The sequence below is a fragment of the Tachyglossus aculeatus genome, chromosome 21, assembly GCF_015852505.1.
Source record: "Tachyglossus aculeatus isolate mTacAcu1 chromosome 21, mTacAcu1.pri, whole genome shotgun sequence".
NCBI classification, from domain to species: domain Eukaryota; kingdom Metazoa; phylum Chordata; class Mammalia; order Monotremata; family Tachyglossidae; genus Tachyglossus; species Tachyglossus aculeatus.
In genome coordinates, this window is record NC_052086.1 from 32,683,750 (window position 1) to 32,696,910 (window position 13,161).

The window sequence follows — 13,161 nt, forward strand, 5'->3', positions numbered from 1 at the left end:
AGCAAATAGAGGCAGGGAGGTTCTGTTTTGTTGTCTGTCTCCACCTTCTAGACTGTGAGCCCATTGTTGCGTAGGGATTGTCTCTAGCTGTTGCCGAATTGTACTTTCCAAGTGCTTAGTACAGTGCTCTGCACCCAGTAAGTGCTCAATAAATATGGTTGAATGAATGAATGAGGTTAATGTGGTAGTCAAGGTGAGATAAAATAAGTGATTAGAGAAGCAGCATGGCTTACTGGATAGAGCTCGGACCTGGCAGTCAGAAGGTCATGGGTTGTAATGCCGGCTCTGCCACTTGTCTGCTGTGTGGCCTTGGGCAGGTCATTTCACTTCTTGTGCCTCAGTTCCTTCATCTGTAAAATGGGGATTAAGACTGGGAGCCTTGTGTTGGACAGGGACTGTGTCCAACCCAAAGACCTTGTATCTATGCAGTGCTTAGAACAGTGCCTGTTACATAATAAGCGCTTAACAAATACCATAATTAATTATTGTTCATTCATTCATTCAGTAAATTCAATCATGTTTATTGAGCACTTACTATGTGCAGAACACTGTACTAAGACCTTGGAAAGTATAATTCAGCAGCAGTTAGAGACAATCCCTACCCATCAACAGGCTCACAGTCTAGAAGGGGGAGAGAGACAACAAAACAGGCAGATATCAGTAGCATCAAAATAGATAAATAGAATTATAGATTTATACACATCATTAATACAATAAATAGAATAGTAAATATGTATAAATATACACAAGTGCTGTGGGGTGGGGAAGGGGTAAAGCAGAGGGAGGGAGTCGGGCGATAGGGAGGGGAGGAGGAGAAGAGGAAAAGGGAGGCTCATTCTGGGAAGGCCTCCTGGAGGAGGTGAGCTCTCAGTAGGGCTTAGAAGGGGGGAAGAGAGCTAGTTTGGCAGATGTGAGGAGGGAGGGCATTCCAGGTCAGAGGTAGGACGTGGGCCAGGGGTCGACAGTGGGATAGGCGAGAAGGAGGCATAGAGAGGAGGTTAGCGGCAGAGGACTGGAGTGTATTATTATTATTATTTTTATTATTATTATTAAAGTGCTTGGCTCAGCACTTAGAGAAACAGCGTGGCTTGTGGATCTAGGAGTCAGAGGACCTAGGTTCTAATCCTGTGTATGCCATATGCCTGCTGGGTGACTTAAGGCAAGTCCCTTAACTTTTCTTTGCCTTATTTACCTCATCTGTAAAATGGGGAGTACATCCTACTCCATCTGACTTAGACTATGAGCCCCATGTGCTTATCTCCAGTCTGATTATCTTTATGTACTGAAGTGCTTAGAACAGTTCTTGGCACATAATGCTGAATGAATATCATAGAATTAGCACAGTAGCAGCTTGGTTGGAGAGGATGGAGTGGATTGTAGCTATGTTGTGAAGGTAGAACCGACAGGATTTGGTAAGAGGTTGAATGTGTGGGTTCAGTGAGAGACGCGATTTGAGGATAATGCCAAGGTCTGAAGTGATGGGGAAGACGGAGGAGGGCAGGGTTTGGGTGAGAAGATCAGGAGTTCTATTTTGGACAGGTTAACTTGAGGTGTCAGTCTACCCCTGAAGGCAGGGGGAAATGTGAAACTGCAAGGAAGGAGAGAGGTGAGGGCTGAAGAGGTAAATTTGGGAACCAACCGTATCAAAATGGTGGTTGAACCTATGGGAGTGAATGATTTCTCCAAAGGAGTGGGTTGCAGGTGGAAAATAGAAAGGGACCCAGAACTGAGACTTAAGGACTCTCACTGTCAGTAGGTGAGATGCAGAGGAGAAGCCTGAGAAAGAAACTGAGAAGGAGTAGCCAGAGAAATAAGAGGAGAATGAGGAGCGGACAGAAGGAGATCAGTGGACTTGGAGTTTAGGAGGTGGAAGCTAGATTGGAGGGGCTCAAAGAGAGAACTGGAGGAGAGGAAATGGAGGTAGCAAATGTAGAGAAGTTGCTCAAGGAGTTTTGAGAGATAAGTGAGAGATGGGGCGACAACTGGAGGGAGTTGTGGGGCCAAGGGAGGGTTTTTTAGGATAGGGGAGACATGAACATGATTGAAAGCAGTGGGAAGAAGCCTGTGAAAAGTGAACTATTGAAGATGGCGGTTAGGGGGCAAACATTTTGATAATGTGTGAAGAGATGGAGTCAGAGGCACAGGGGAAGGGGCTACATTTTGAGAGAAGGTGGGAGATCTCTTCTTGAGATACTCCTGGGAAAGACGGGAGAGTTGAAGGAAGAGTAGGAGGAGGGAAGGACTGTAGAGGAGCAGGGGAGTTTTTAGGAGATCACATCTTATGGTTTCAATTTTATCAATAAAGTATGTGGCCAGATCATTGGGAGGAAGAGCTGGAGGGGAAGGTGTCTCTGGAGTGGGGGATGCGGGGAGGATGCTGGGGAAATTAAATGTCTGAGACGGCTTATTATTTTTATTAGCTGACAACTTTCAGCATTTTGCCATCTTGGCTTTCACTGTAGGAATGAAGAACAGATGAGTGCTCTTTTTTTATTCACAACAGATTTTTCACAGGGTTCTAAGATCTAGGTAGAGCTGATAGGAAGACGGCAGTTCTAGTGTATCACACTTAGCCTCACAGTTGGCTTATCAAACTCATGTTATGTGGTAATATTCATTCATTCATTCAATCGTATTTATTGAATGCTTGCTGTGTGCAGAGCACTGTACTAAGCACTTGGGAAGTACAAGTCGGCAACATATAGAGATGGTCCCTACCCAACAACGGAGTAATTATAATGGTATTTGATAAGTTCTTACTATAGCGCTTACTAGAAGTGCCACTATACTAGGGCTGGGGCAGATACAATTTAAGAAGATTGTACACAGTCCCTGACCCACACGGAGCTCACGGTCAAATGGGGAGGTTAGGAATTTTATCTCAATTTCACAAGATGAGAAAACTGAAGCACAAAGAAGACAACTCAAAGATGCACCCTGATCCACACCATCCCTTTAGCCAACTCGAGCTTTTATGAACTTATTTACACCCTCCCCATCCCACATGGCGCTCACAGCCTAAGTAGAAGGGAGCAGGATTTAATCCCCATTTTACAAATGAGGAAACTGAGGCTCAGAGAAGTTAAGTGACTTTCCTAAGGTCACACAGCCGACAAATGGCAGGGCCGGGATAAGATCCAAGACCTCTAACTCCCAAGCCCACGCTCTTTCCAAATGTCTCCTAAAATACACTGCACCAGTCTGTGCTCTATAAATACAACAATCACTACTACCACTATGGTGGTGACAATCTCCTCCTAATGAAAACCCTTCAAATAATAAATTTCCTGGCAGAGGTAAAATTAACAAGTCTGTCCTCAAGTTCTGTTATCAGGCGGATCATTGCAAATATATAATAATAATAATAATAATGATATTTATTATGGACTATAGTGGAAAGCACTAGACTAAGTGCTCAGACAGATACAAGATAATCAGATGATAGACAGTGCCTGTCCTACAGCAGGCTCCCAGTCTAAGGAGAAGGAAGATCAGGTGTTGTATTCTCATTTTACAGTTGAGGAAACTGAGGCACAGATAAGTTAAGCGATTTGCCCAACATTACACAGCAGGGAAATGGTAGAGCGGGATTTAGAACTCAGGTCTCCTGGCTCCCCATGTTCTTTCCAATTAGCAATGCTGCTAAGGTTGGACACAGTCCATCTCCCAAGGGGGACTCACAGTCTTAATCCCCATTTTACGGATGAGGCAACTGAGGGTCAGAGAAGTGAAGTGACTTGTCCAAGGTCACACAACAGACAAGTGGGGGAGCCCGGAGTAGACTCCCAGCCTCGCACTCTTTCCACTTGGCCATGCTACTTCTCAGTTTCCGCGTCCGGTTTGGCTGCTGGGCTATCCTCCACGCTTTGGATTTCTGCAACAGATGGTTACGTTGTAGCTCCCGAGGCAGAGTGACTATCCCTAATGTGCACTTTGGATCTTGGATTCTTCCCTCCCTAGGCATCTGAGGAAGAATTATAGCAACTGGGCAGGAACCTCAGGTTGGGAGTTGAAACTGAACAGAAACGTGAGCAGTTTTTTTCCTAAACCTTTCAATTAGTCGAATCCCAAAGGGGACCTGAAGTATTGCAATGAAGGGAAATGAGCAACAACAACTAATGGAAAGAAGAATTACAAAAGAGGGTACAGCAATGAACAGCAGAAATGCAATCTGTAATAGAAACCATGGTAAGCCACCTGCCAAAGTAATCCGCAATAAATCACTTTGAAAGGTGTTATTCTACAGAGAGGGCAGGGGCAGGGAGAAGCTGAAATAAATATCAAATGCAAAAAACACACCATGGGACACTGAATGACCACAGTGTTGCTCCATGGGCCCTGGGGTCATTTGCAAACCTAATTTACTGGCTCTGTTCCTTGAGTTTCATCCCATCTATTGGCTTTTTCCCTTGGACTGTTTTTAAAAATGCAAAAATCACTTTTCCTGGAGACATTACCCTGGAGAAGGTGGAGTTGGGGAGGTGTCAGTGAAAAACCCATAGCCCTGAACTGGGTCCAGGGCCCTGGTATAGCCCTCACCCACTACAGAAGCATAAGGCCATTTTACTGTCCTTGTTGCAGATATCTTCTTGAACATATTTCCAGGAATTCCCAGAAAACTCAGGCTCGGTAGAGATAGCCTCACCCCAATCCCACGTACTATTTGGGTCAATGAATCACTTTCCAAATTTAATGTCTGGCTCAACAATGACTCCTTCCATCAATTTTCAATGGATTTCATGTCTTTGTGGTCACCCTTGCATTTCACAACTTGTTGTTTGACCTCTGCTCCAACATTGGAAACTCCACTGGCCCTGACCCAGTGGTTTAAAATTCTCCACTGGATTCTTTCTCCTTGCTGGTGTCCCTGGATACTGGGAATAGGGATTCTGGTTTCCCTTTTTGTCTGAATGTCTCCTAAATCATATAATGTTTCTGTGAGCAGAGATGATTGCTGTTTTTTTCTTTTCTTGTGTGTGCTGATGGAGCCTGTTTCCAACTTGTACTTCCCAAGCGCTTAGTACAGTGCTCTGCACACAGTAAGTGCTTAATAAATACGATTGATTGACTTGTACTTCCCAAGCGCTTAGTACAGTGTTCTGCACACAGTAAGCGCTCAATAAATACGATTGAATGAATGAATGAATGAATACCAAGAGAGCAGGTGCTCTTAGTGTGAATGAGGTTGCCCAGTGGTGAGAACCAAGAGCCAAAGACATTAGAAGTGTTCTCCATTTTACTACCCACTCTATGTGCTTTGTGCTCATAAGAGACACCTCAAGTGAATCTAGCATTAACACAGTACCAAATCTTCAGACTCTCTGGCTTTTAAATCTCTTTTTATGGCATTTATTAAGCTCTTGCTATGTGCTAGACACTCTACTAGGCCCTAAGGTTGATAAAAGCTTATTCATTCATTCTTTCAATCGTATTTATTGAGTGCTTACTGTGTGCAGAGCACTGTACTAAGTGCTTGGGAAGTACAAGTTGGCAACATATAGAGACGGTCCCTACCCAACAGTGGGCTCACAGGCTACGGTCCCCAGGACTGGAGGTACCTCCGGGCCCTGGGCGTCCTGATTCCCGGCCCTCAGCTCTTGACCCCTTGCAGGCGAGCCCGTCTAGCTGCTGATCTGGCTGGAGCTTCTCCGAGGGGGCAGCAAGCTGGGCAAGGGGGGCTGTCCCTGGTCAGATTTCCTTCTCATTTCACAGCCTGCCAGAAGTAGGTCATCCCACCCTCTGAACAGCATGGAAACTTGACAAGGCGGTGAGTGTAAGAGGGAGGAAAGGATTGTTAGCGTGGCTCAGTGGAAAGATCCCGGGTTTGGGAGTCAGAGGTCATAGGTTCTAATCCCGGCTCCGCCACTTGTCAGCTGTGTGACTTTGGGCAAGTCACTTCACTTCTCTGGGCCCTAGTGACTTCATCTGTCAAATGGGGAAAAATCTTCAGTGGCTACCAATCAATATGCGCATCAGGCAGAAACTCCTCACCCTCGGCTTCAAGGCTGTCCATCACCTCGCCCCCTCCTACCTCACCTCCCTTCTCTCCTTCTACAGCCCAGCCCACACCCTCCGCTCCTCTGCCGCTAATCTTCTTGCCTGTCCCGCCGTCAACCGCCAGCCCACGTCATCCCCCTGGCCTGGAATGCCCTCCCTCTGCCCATCTGCCAAGCTAGCTCTCTTCCTCCCTTCAAGGCCCTACTGAGAGCTCACCTACTCCAGGAGGCCTTCCCAGACTGAGCCCCTTCCTTCCTCTCCCCCTCGTCCCCCTCTCCATCCCCCCATCTTACCTCCTTCCCTTCCCCACAGCACCTGTATATATGTTTGTACATATTTATTACTCTATTTTACTTGTACATATCTATTCTATTTTATTTTGTTAATATGTTTGGTTTTGTTCTCTGTCTCCCCCTTCTAGACTGTGAACCCACTGTTGGGTAGGGACTGTCTCTATATGTTGCCAACTTGTACTTCCCAAGCACTTAGTACAGTGCTCTGCACACAGTAAGTGCTCAATAAATACAATTGATTGATTGATTAAGACTGAGCCCCACGTGGGACAACCTGATCACCTTGTATACCGAACAGTGCTTAGCACATAGTAAGTGCTTAACAAATACCATTATTGTGAACCTTTTACTCTGAATCCTGATCCGACAACTGCCCCTACCCCACCCCAGTCCCACTATCAGGTTGGACACAGTCCACCCTGAACCACATGGGGTTCACGGTCTTAATCCCCAGTCCTCATCTTAATCAGATGAGGCAGCTGAGGAAAAGAGAAGTTAAGTGACTTTCCCAAAGTCACACAGCAGACAAGTGGCAGTGATGGAATTAGAACCCAGGTCCTTCTGACTCCCAGCCCTGTGCTCTGTCCACACTAGGACACACTGCTTCCCCACCACCTATATCTCTATAATACTCATCTGTGTAATCTCTCCCAGTGTTTAGTACAGCTTGATGCACATAGTAAGCAGTTAATGAATACTCTTAGACCATTCATTCAATCAATGACTGTGTGACAGTGGGCAAGTCACTTCACTTCTCTGCATCTCAGAGTTACCTCATCTGTAAAGTGGGTTGTAATCCCACTTAAAACTGTAGTCCTGAAGTGGGACAGGGACTGTGTCCAATCTGATTTGCTTGTATTCCCCCCAGCGCTTAGTACAGTGCCTAGCAAATAGTAAGCACTTAATACCGCAATTATAATTATTATTATTATTACTGTTTGCAGAGCACTCTACTGAACACTTTGGAACATACAGTACAACAGAACTGAAAGATGCAATCCCTGCCCATAAGGAGTATACAGTCTACAAAAGGGGAGACAGTCGTTAAAATAAACTATAGATAGGTGAAATGGTAAAGTATAAGGATGTTTACATAAGTGCTCTGGGCCTGGGTTGAGTATCAAAGTGTTTAAGAGGGACCAGCCAAGTTCACCATCAACAGAGAGGGAAGGGCTGGCAGGGGAATTGAAGGCTTATTCACGGAAGGCCTCTTAGAGAAGATATGATTCTAGAAGGCATGTCATCCCCCTCTTCAAAAATCTCCAGTGATTGCCTATCAAACAAAAACTCCTTATTATTGGCTTCAGAGGTCTCCATCACCTCACCCCCTCTTCCCTCACCTCCCTTCTCTCCTTCTACATCCCAGCCCGCATACCCCACCCCTCTGCCACTAATCTTCTCATTGTGCCTCGTTCTCGCCTATCCCACCTTCAACCCCTGGCCCATGTCCTACCTCTGGCTTGGGACACCCTCCCTCCTCAAATCTGCCAAACACACTTCCCCCCTTCAAAGCCCTACTGAAGGCTCACCTCCACCAAGAGGCCTTCCCAGACTAAGCCCCCCCTTTCCTCTGCTCCCCCTCCCCTCTGCATCACCCCAACACACTCCCTTTGCTCTACCCCCCCTTCCCACCCCACAACACTTGTGTATATATGCACATATCTATAATTCTATTTATTTATAATGATACCTGTTTACCTGTTTTGATGTCCGTCTCCCCCTTCTAGACTGTAAGCCTAGTGTGTGCAGGGATTATCTCTACCACTGAATTGTACTTTCCAAGTGCTTGCAGTAAGTGCTCAATAAATACAATTGAATGAATGAATGAAGGGATTTAAAGGTGAGGAGAGTGGTGGACTGTAAAATATGCAGGAGAAGGATTATCTCTTCTGAAAGGTCACCCGATCTCAAAGATGCCACCATCATCCCCATCTTCAAGAAAGGGAAAAGAGCAGACTGTGGCAATTATCAAAGGCATTTATCAGTCAATAATGTTTATTGAGCACTTACTGTGTGCAGAGCACTGTACTAAGCTCTTGGGAGAGTACAGTATAACAGAGTTGGAAAACCACTCTCTACTGCTGGCCCTGCAAGGAACATGTCCAGCCACTCCATTGTACACTACTCTCCAAACGCTTAGTACAGTGCTCTGCATGCATTAAGCACTCAATAAATACCATTGTTTGATTGATGGGCCATATCTTAGCCAGTGTTCTCCTGGACTGGTTTCTGAAGAATGTCATTGACCATCTGTTCCTGAAATAACAAAATGGCTTTAGGCCACAGTGGCTCAATGGACTTGTTCTTTACATCCTGTCACTTAGAGGAAAATTGTGGGGAACAGCCTCAAGGACTTTCTATATTTTACGGTGGCCCAATGAAAGCATTTGACACATCAGTAAATCCAGGCTCCAGGGTTCTGCTTAGTATATCTGGCTGCCCTGAGAAGTTTATTAGAGAATCTGGGTACCTAAGTGATGTGAGGCTGAGGGAGGGGTGAATAAAGGTTGCAAATCCAAGTGCGATGAAAAAGGGAGTGGGAGAAGAGGAAACGAGGGTCCAGTTGGGGAAGGCCTCTTGGAGGAGGTGTGCCTTCAATAAGGTTTTAAAGATGGGGAGAGTATTTGTCTGTTGGACATGAAGAGGGAAGCAGCATGGCTCAATCAATCAATCAATTGTATTTATTGAGCGCTTACTGTGTGCAGAGCCCTGTACTAAGTGCTTGGGAAGTACAAGTTGGCAACATATAGAGATGGTCCCTACCCAACAGTGGGCTCACAGTCTAGAAGGGGGAGACAGGGAACAAAACCAAACATATTAACAAAATAAAATAAATAGAATAGATATGTACAAGTAAGATAAATAAATAAAGAGTAATAAATATGTACAAACATATATACATATATACAGGTGCTGTGGGGAAGGGAAGGAGGTAAGGTGGGGGGGATGGAGAGGGGGAGAGGAAGGAGGGGGCTCAGTCTGGGAAGGCCTCCTGGAGGAGGTGAGCTCTCAGTAGGGCCTTGAAGGGAGGAAGAGAGCTAGCTTGGCTCAGTGGAAAGAGCACGGGCTTTGGAGTCAGAGGTCGTGGGTTCAAATCCAGGCTCCGCCAATTAGCTGTGTGACTTTGGGCAAGTCACTTAACTTCTCTGGGCCTCTGTTACCTCATCTGTAAAATGGGGATTAAGAGTGTGAGCCCCCTGTGGGACAACCTGATCACCTTGTAACCTCCCCTGTGCTTAGAACAGTGCTTTTCACATAGTAAGTGCTTAATAAATGCCATCATTATTATTATTATTATTATTATTCCAGGGCAGAGGCAGGATGTGGGCGAGGGATTAGCAGCGTGATAGATGAGATTGAGGTACAGTGAGTACATTGGCATTGGAGGAATGAAATGTGCAGGATGGGCTGTAGTAGAAAAACAGTGAGGTAGAAGGAGGCAAGGTGATTGAGTGCTTTAAAGCCTATGGTAAGGAATTTGTGTTGGATGGGTAACCACTGGAGGTTCTTGCAGAGTGGGGAAATGTCGACTGAATGGTTTTGCAGAAAAGTGAGCCAGGCAGTAGAGTGAAGTATGGACTGAAGTGGGGAGAGACTGAAGGCAGGGACATCAGCAAGAAGGCTGATCCATTTGGGATACGATAAATGCTTGGATTAACATGGTAGCAGTTTGGAGACAAAAGGGCAGATTCTAGAAATGCTGTGAAGGTATTATAATAATAAATAATAATGATGGTATTTGTTAAGCACTTACTATGTGCAAAACACTTCTAAGGACTGGGGACATTACAAGATTGTCCCACGGGGGGCTCACAGTTTTAATTCCCATTTTACAGATGAGGTAACTGAGGCACAGAGAATAATAATAATAATAATGGCGGCATTTATTAAGTGCTTACTCTGTGCAAAGCACTATTCTAAACGCTGAGGGAATACAAGGTGATCAGGTTGTCCCACGGGGGGCTCACAGTTTTAATCCCCATTTTACAGATGAGGTAACTGAGGCACAGAGAATAATAATAATAATAATGGCATTTATTAAGCACTTATTATGTGCAAAGCACTATTCTAAGCGCTGGGGGGATACAAGGTGATCAGGTTGTCCCACGGGGGGCTTACAGTTTCAATTCCCATTTTACAGATGAGGTAACTGAGGCACAGAGAATAATAATAATGATGATGGCATTTATTAAGTGTTTACTATGTGCAAAGCACTATTCTAAGCACTGGGGGGATACAAGGTAATCAGGTTGTCCCATGGGGGGCGCTCACAGTCAATCCACATTTTCCAGATGAGGTAACTGAGGCACAGAGAAGTTAAGTGACTTGCACAAAGTCACCCAGCTGACAGTTGGCGGAGCTGGGATTTGAACCCATGACCTCTGACTCCAAAGTCCGGTCTCTTTCCACTGAGCCACTCTGCTTCTCCAAGCAGTGGAACCGACAGGATTTGGTGACAGATCGTATATGTGGGTTGAATGAGGGAGAGGAGTGGAGGATAATGCCAAGATTACTGGGTTGTGAGACAGGGAGGATGGTGGTGCTGTCTAAAGTGATGGGAAAGTCAGGCAAGATGAGATAGAACATGTTTCTGCCCTCTGGAAAACTATTCCCATTCAACAGGCTGTAAGCCCCATCCAGAGCCCAAGAGACAGCCATGAACTGCTCTATCTAGATGACTGTGCCTTAGAAGCACATACCCAAGAAGACAGTAGGCCAATGATTGCAAACACCTTCACCAAATTAACCAGGCAATCTAGAATGATGATGTAAAACTCCGAGATGGATATTACCTGCATGAGGAGAAGCACAGCAGCCATCAAAATCCTACTTTGGCAGCATGGAGCTCAAAGCTGTCACAGAATCATATTACTGAGACAGCACCCTGGCCAGAGATGCAACAATAGACAAGATAAGAGAAAGGTAAACCAAGAAGGCCGATGATTCCTTTGGGAGACGGAGCCCACTGTTGGGTAGGGACTGTCTCTATATGTTGCCAAATTGTACTTCCCAAGCGCTTAGTACAGTGCTCTTCACACAGTAAGCGCTCAATAAATACGATCGATGATGATGATGATGATGATGATGATGAGACTGTTAAAAAGACTATGGCAGCAGCATGGTTCTCACCTTAAGTATTATAGCATCACAGTGCTATCCCGCCTTCCCTATGGTTATATAACTTTACCCACATTTGCACCACTCAACCCTCTGAACAGTTCCATCTCCCCACCTTCAAAGCCTTATTAAAATTACATCTCCTCCAAGAGGTCTTCCCCAACTAAGCCCTCATTTTCCCTCTCCCTCCCGCATCCCCCTTACACTTGGATTTGTATCCTTCATTCACCCCACCCTCAAGCAATCAGTAGTATTTATTGAGCACTTTCTCTGTGCAGAGCATTGTATTAAGCACTTGGGAGAATGCAGTAGGGAAGCAGTGTGGCCTAATGGATAGAGCACGGGCTTGGGATTCAGGATGTGGATTCTAATCCTGGCTCCTCCACTTTTCTGTAACCTTGTGCAGGTCACTTCACTTTTCTGGGCCTCAGTTACCGCACCTGTAAAATGGGGAAACTGTGAGTCCCACGTGGGACAAGGACTGCGTCCAACCTGACTTGCTTGCATCCACCCCAACTCTTAGAATTGTGCCTGACAAATAGATAGCGCTTAACATACATCACAATTATTGTGATAACAATGATAACTGTTGGGTTTGTTAAACACTTATAACATTCCAAGCACTCTAATAAATGTTGGGATAAATTCCAGGTAATCACAGTGAAAACTGTGACTGTCCCTCACGGGGCTCACAGTCCAAGCAGGAAGAAGTACAAGTATTTCATCTCCAATTTACAGATGAGGAAACTGAGGTAAAAAGAAATTAACTCATTGAAGGCTACATAGCTGGCAAATGACAGAGCTTTGGGCCAGAGGTCTTTCCATTAGGCCACACTACTTCTCCATAAAATTGGCAGCTATCTTTATATCCCTCGACAGCACTTACATTCAATTATTCATTTTGATTATTCTATAAATACTCATGTCTGTCTCCTCCCATTGGAGTAAGAGATTCATGCTGGTTTCATAATTCCCAAGTACTTGGTTTAGTGAACTGAGTAAGTGGGTGTTGATATATATGACTAATAATAAATCGTGGTATTTGTTAAATGCTTAATGTAATAATGATGGCATTTGTTATGTGCTTACTTTGTGCGAAGCACTTTTCTAATATGTGTCAAGCACTGTACTAAGAACTGGGCAAACACAAGACAATTGGGCCCCACATGGCCTACACAGTCTCAGTAGGAGAGAGAACAGGTATCTAATCCCCCATTTTGCAGATAAGGGAACTGAGGCACAGAGAAGTTAAATGACTTGCCAAAGGTCAGTCAATCAGTCTGATTCAATTGCTCAATCAGTTCAGTCAGTTCAATTGCTCAATCAAGTGCTCAATCAGTTATTTGTTGAGCACTTACTGTGTGAGAAGCACTGTACTAAGCACTTGGTACAATATAACAATATAACAGACACATTCCCTGCCCACAACGAGCTTACAGTCTAGAGGAATTGGCACAGTGAGGATTAGAACCGCAGGTTCTCCATCTTCCAGGCCCATGCTCTGTCTATTAGGCCATACTGCTTCTTGGGGACTACTATTATGAGAGAAGAAAACTTGGGTCTTTACTGGTCTAACCCTCTCCCTTATGGCAACCAGCTGACTCCACAGCAGGCCTGATGCCACAGAAGTTGTTCATGGAAAAATATTTGGCCTAGGATCTTTGTTTGACTGTAGCTTGCCCTTCCACATCCTATCATACTATTTGGAGAGACTTTTCACGGGCTTCAGACAGATACTGACCTGCGCAAACTC

General features: G+C 45.1%; 1 protein-coding gene across 1 annotated transcript in view; it reads left to right on the plus strand.

The window, feature by feature from the left end:
* ADGRD1 (adhesion G protein-coupled receptor D1) overlaps nt 1-13,161 on the plus strand; it is a 398,243-nt gene that overhangs the window by 280,970 nt on the left and 104,112 nt on the right. The window lies entirely within an intron of this gene.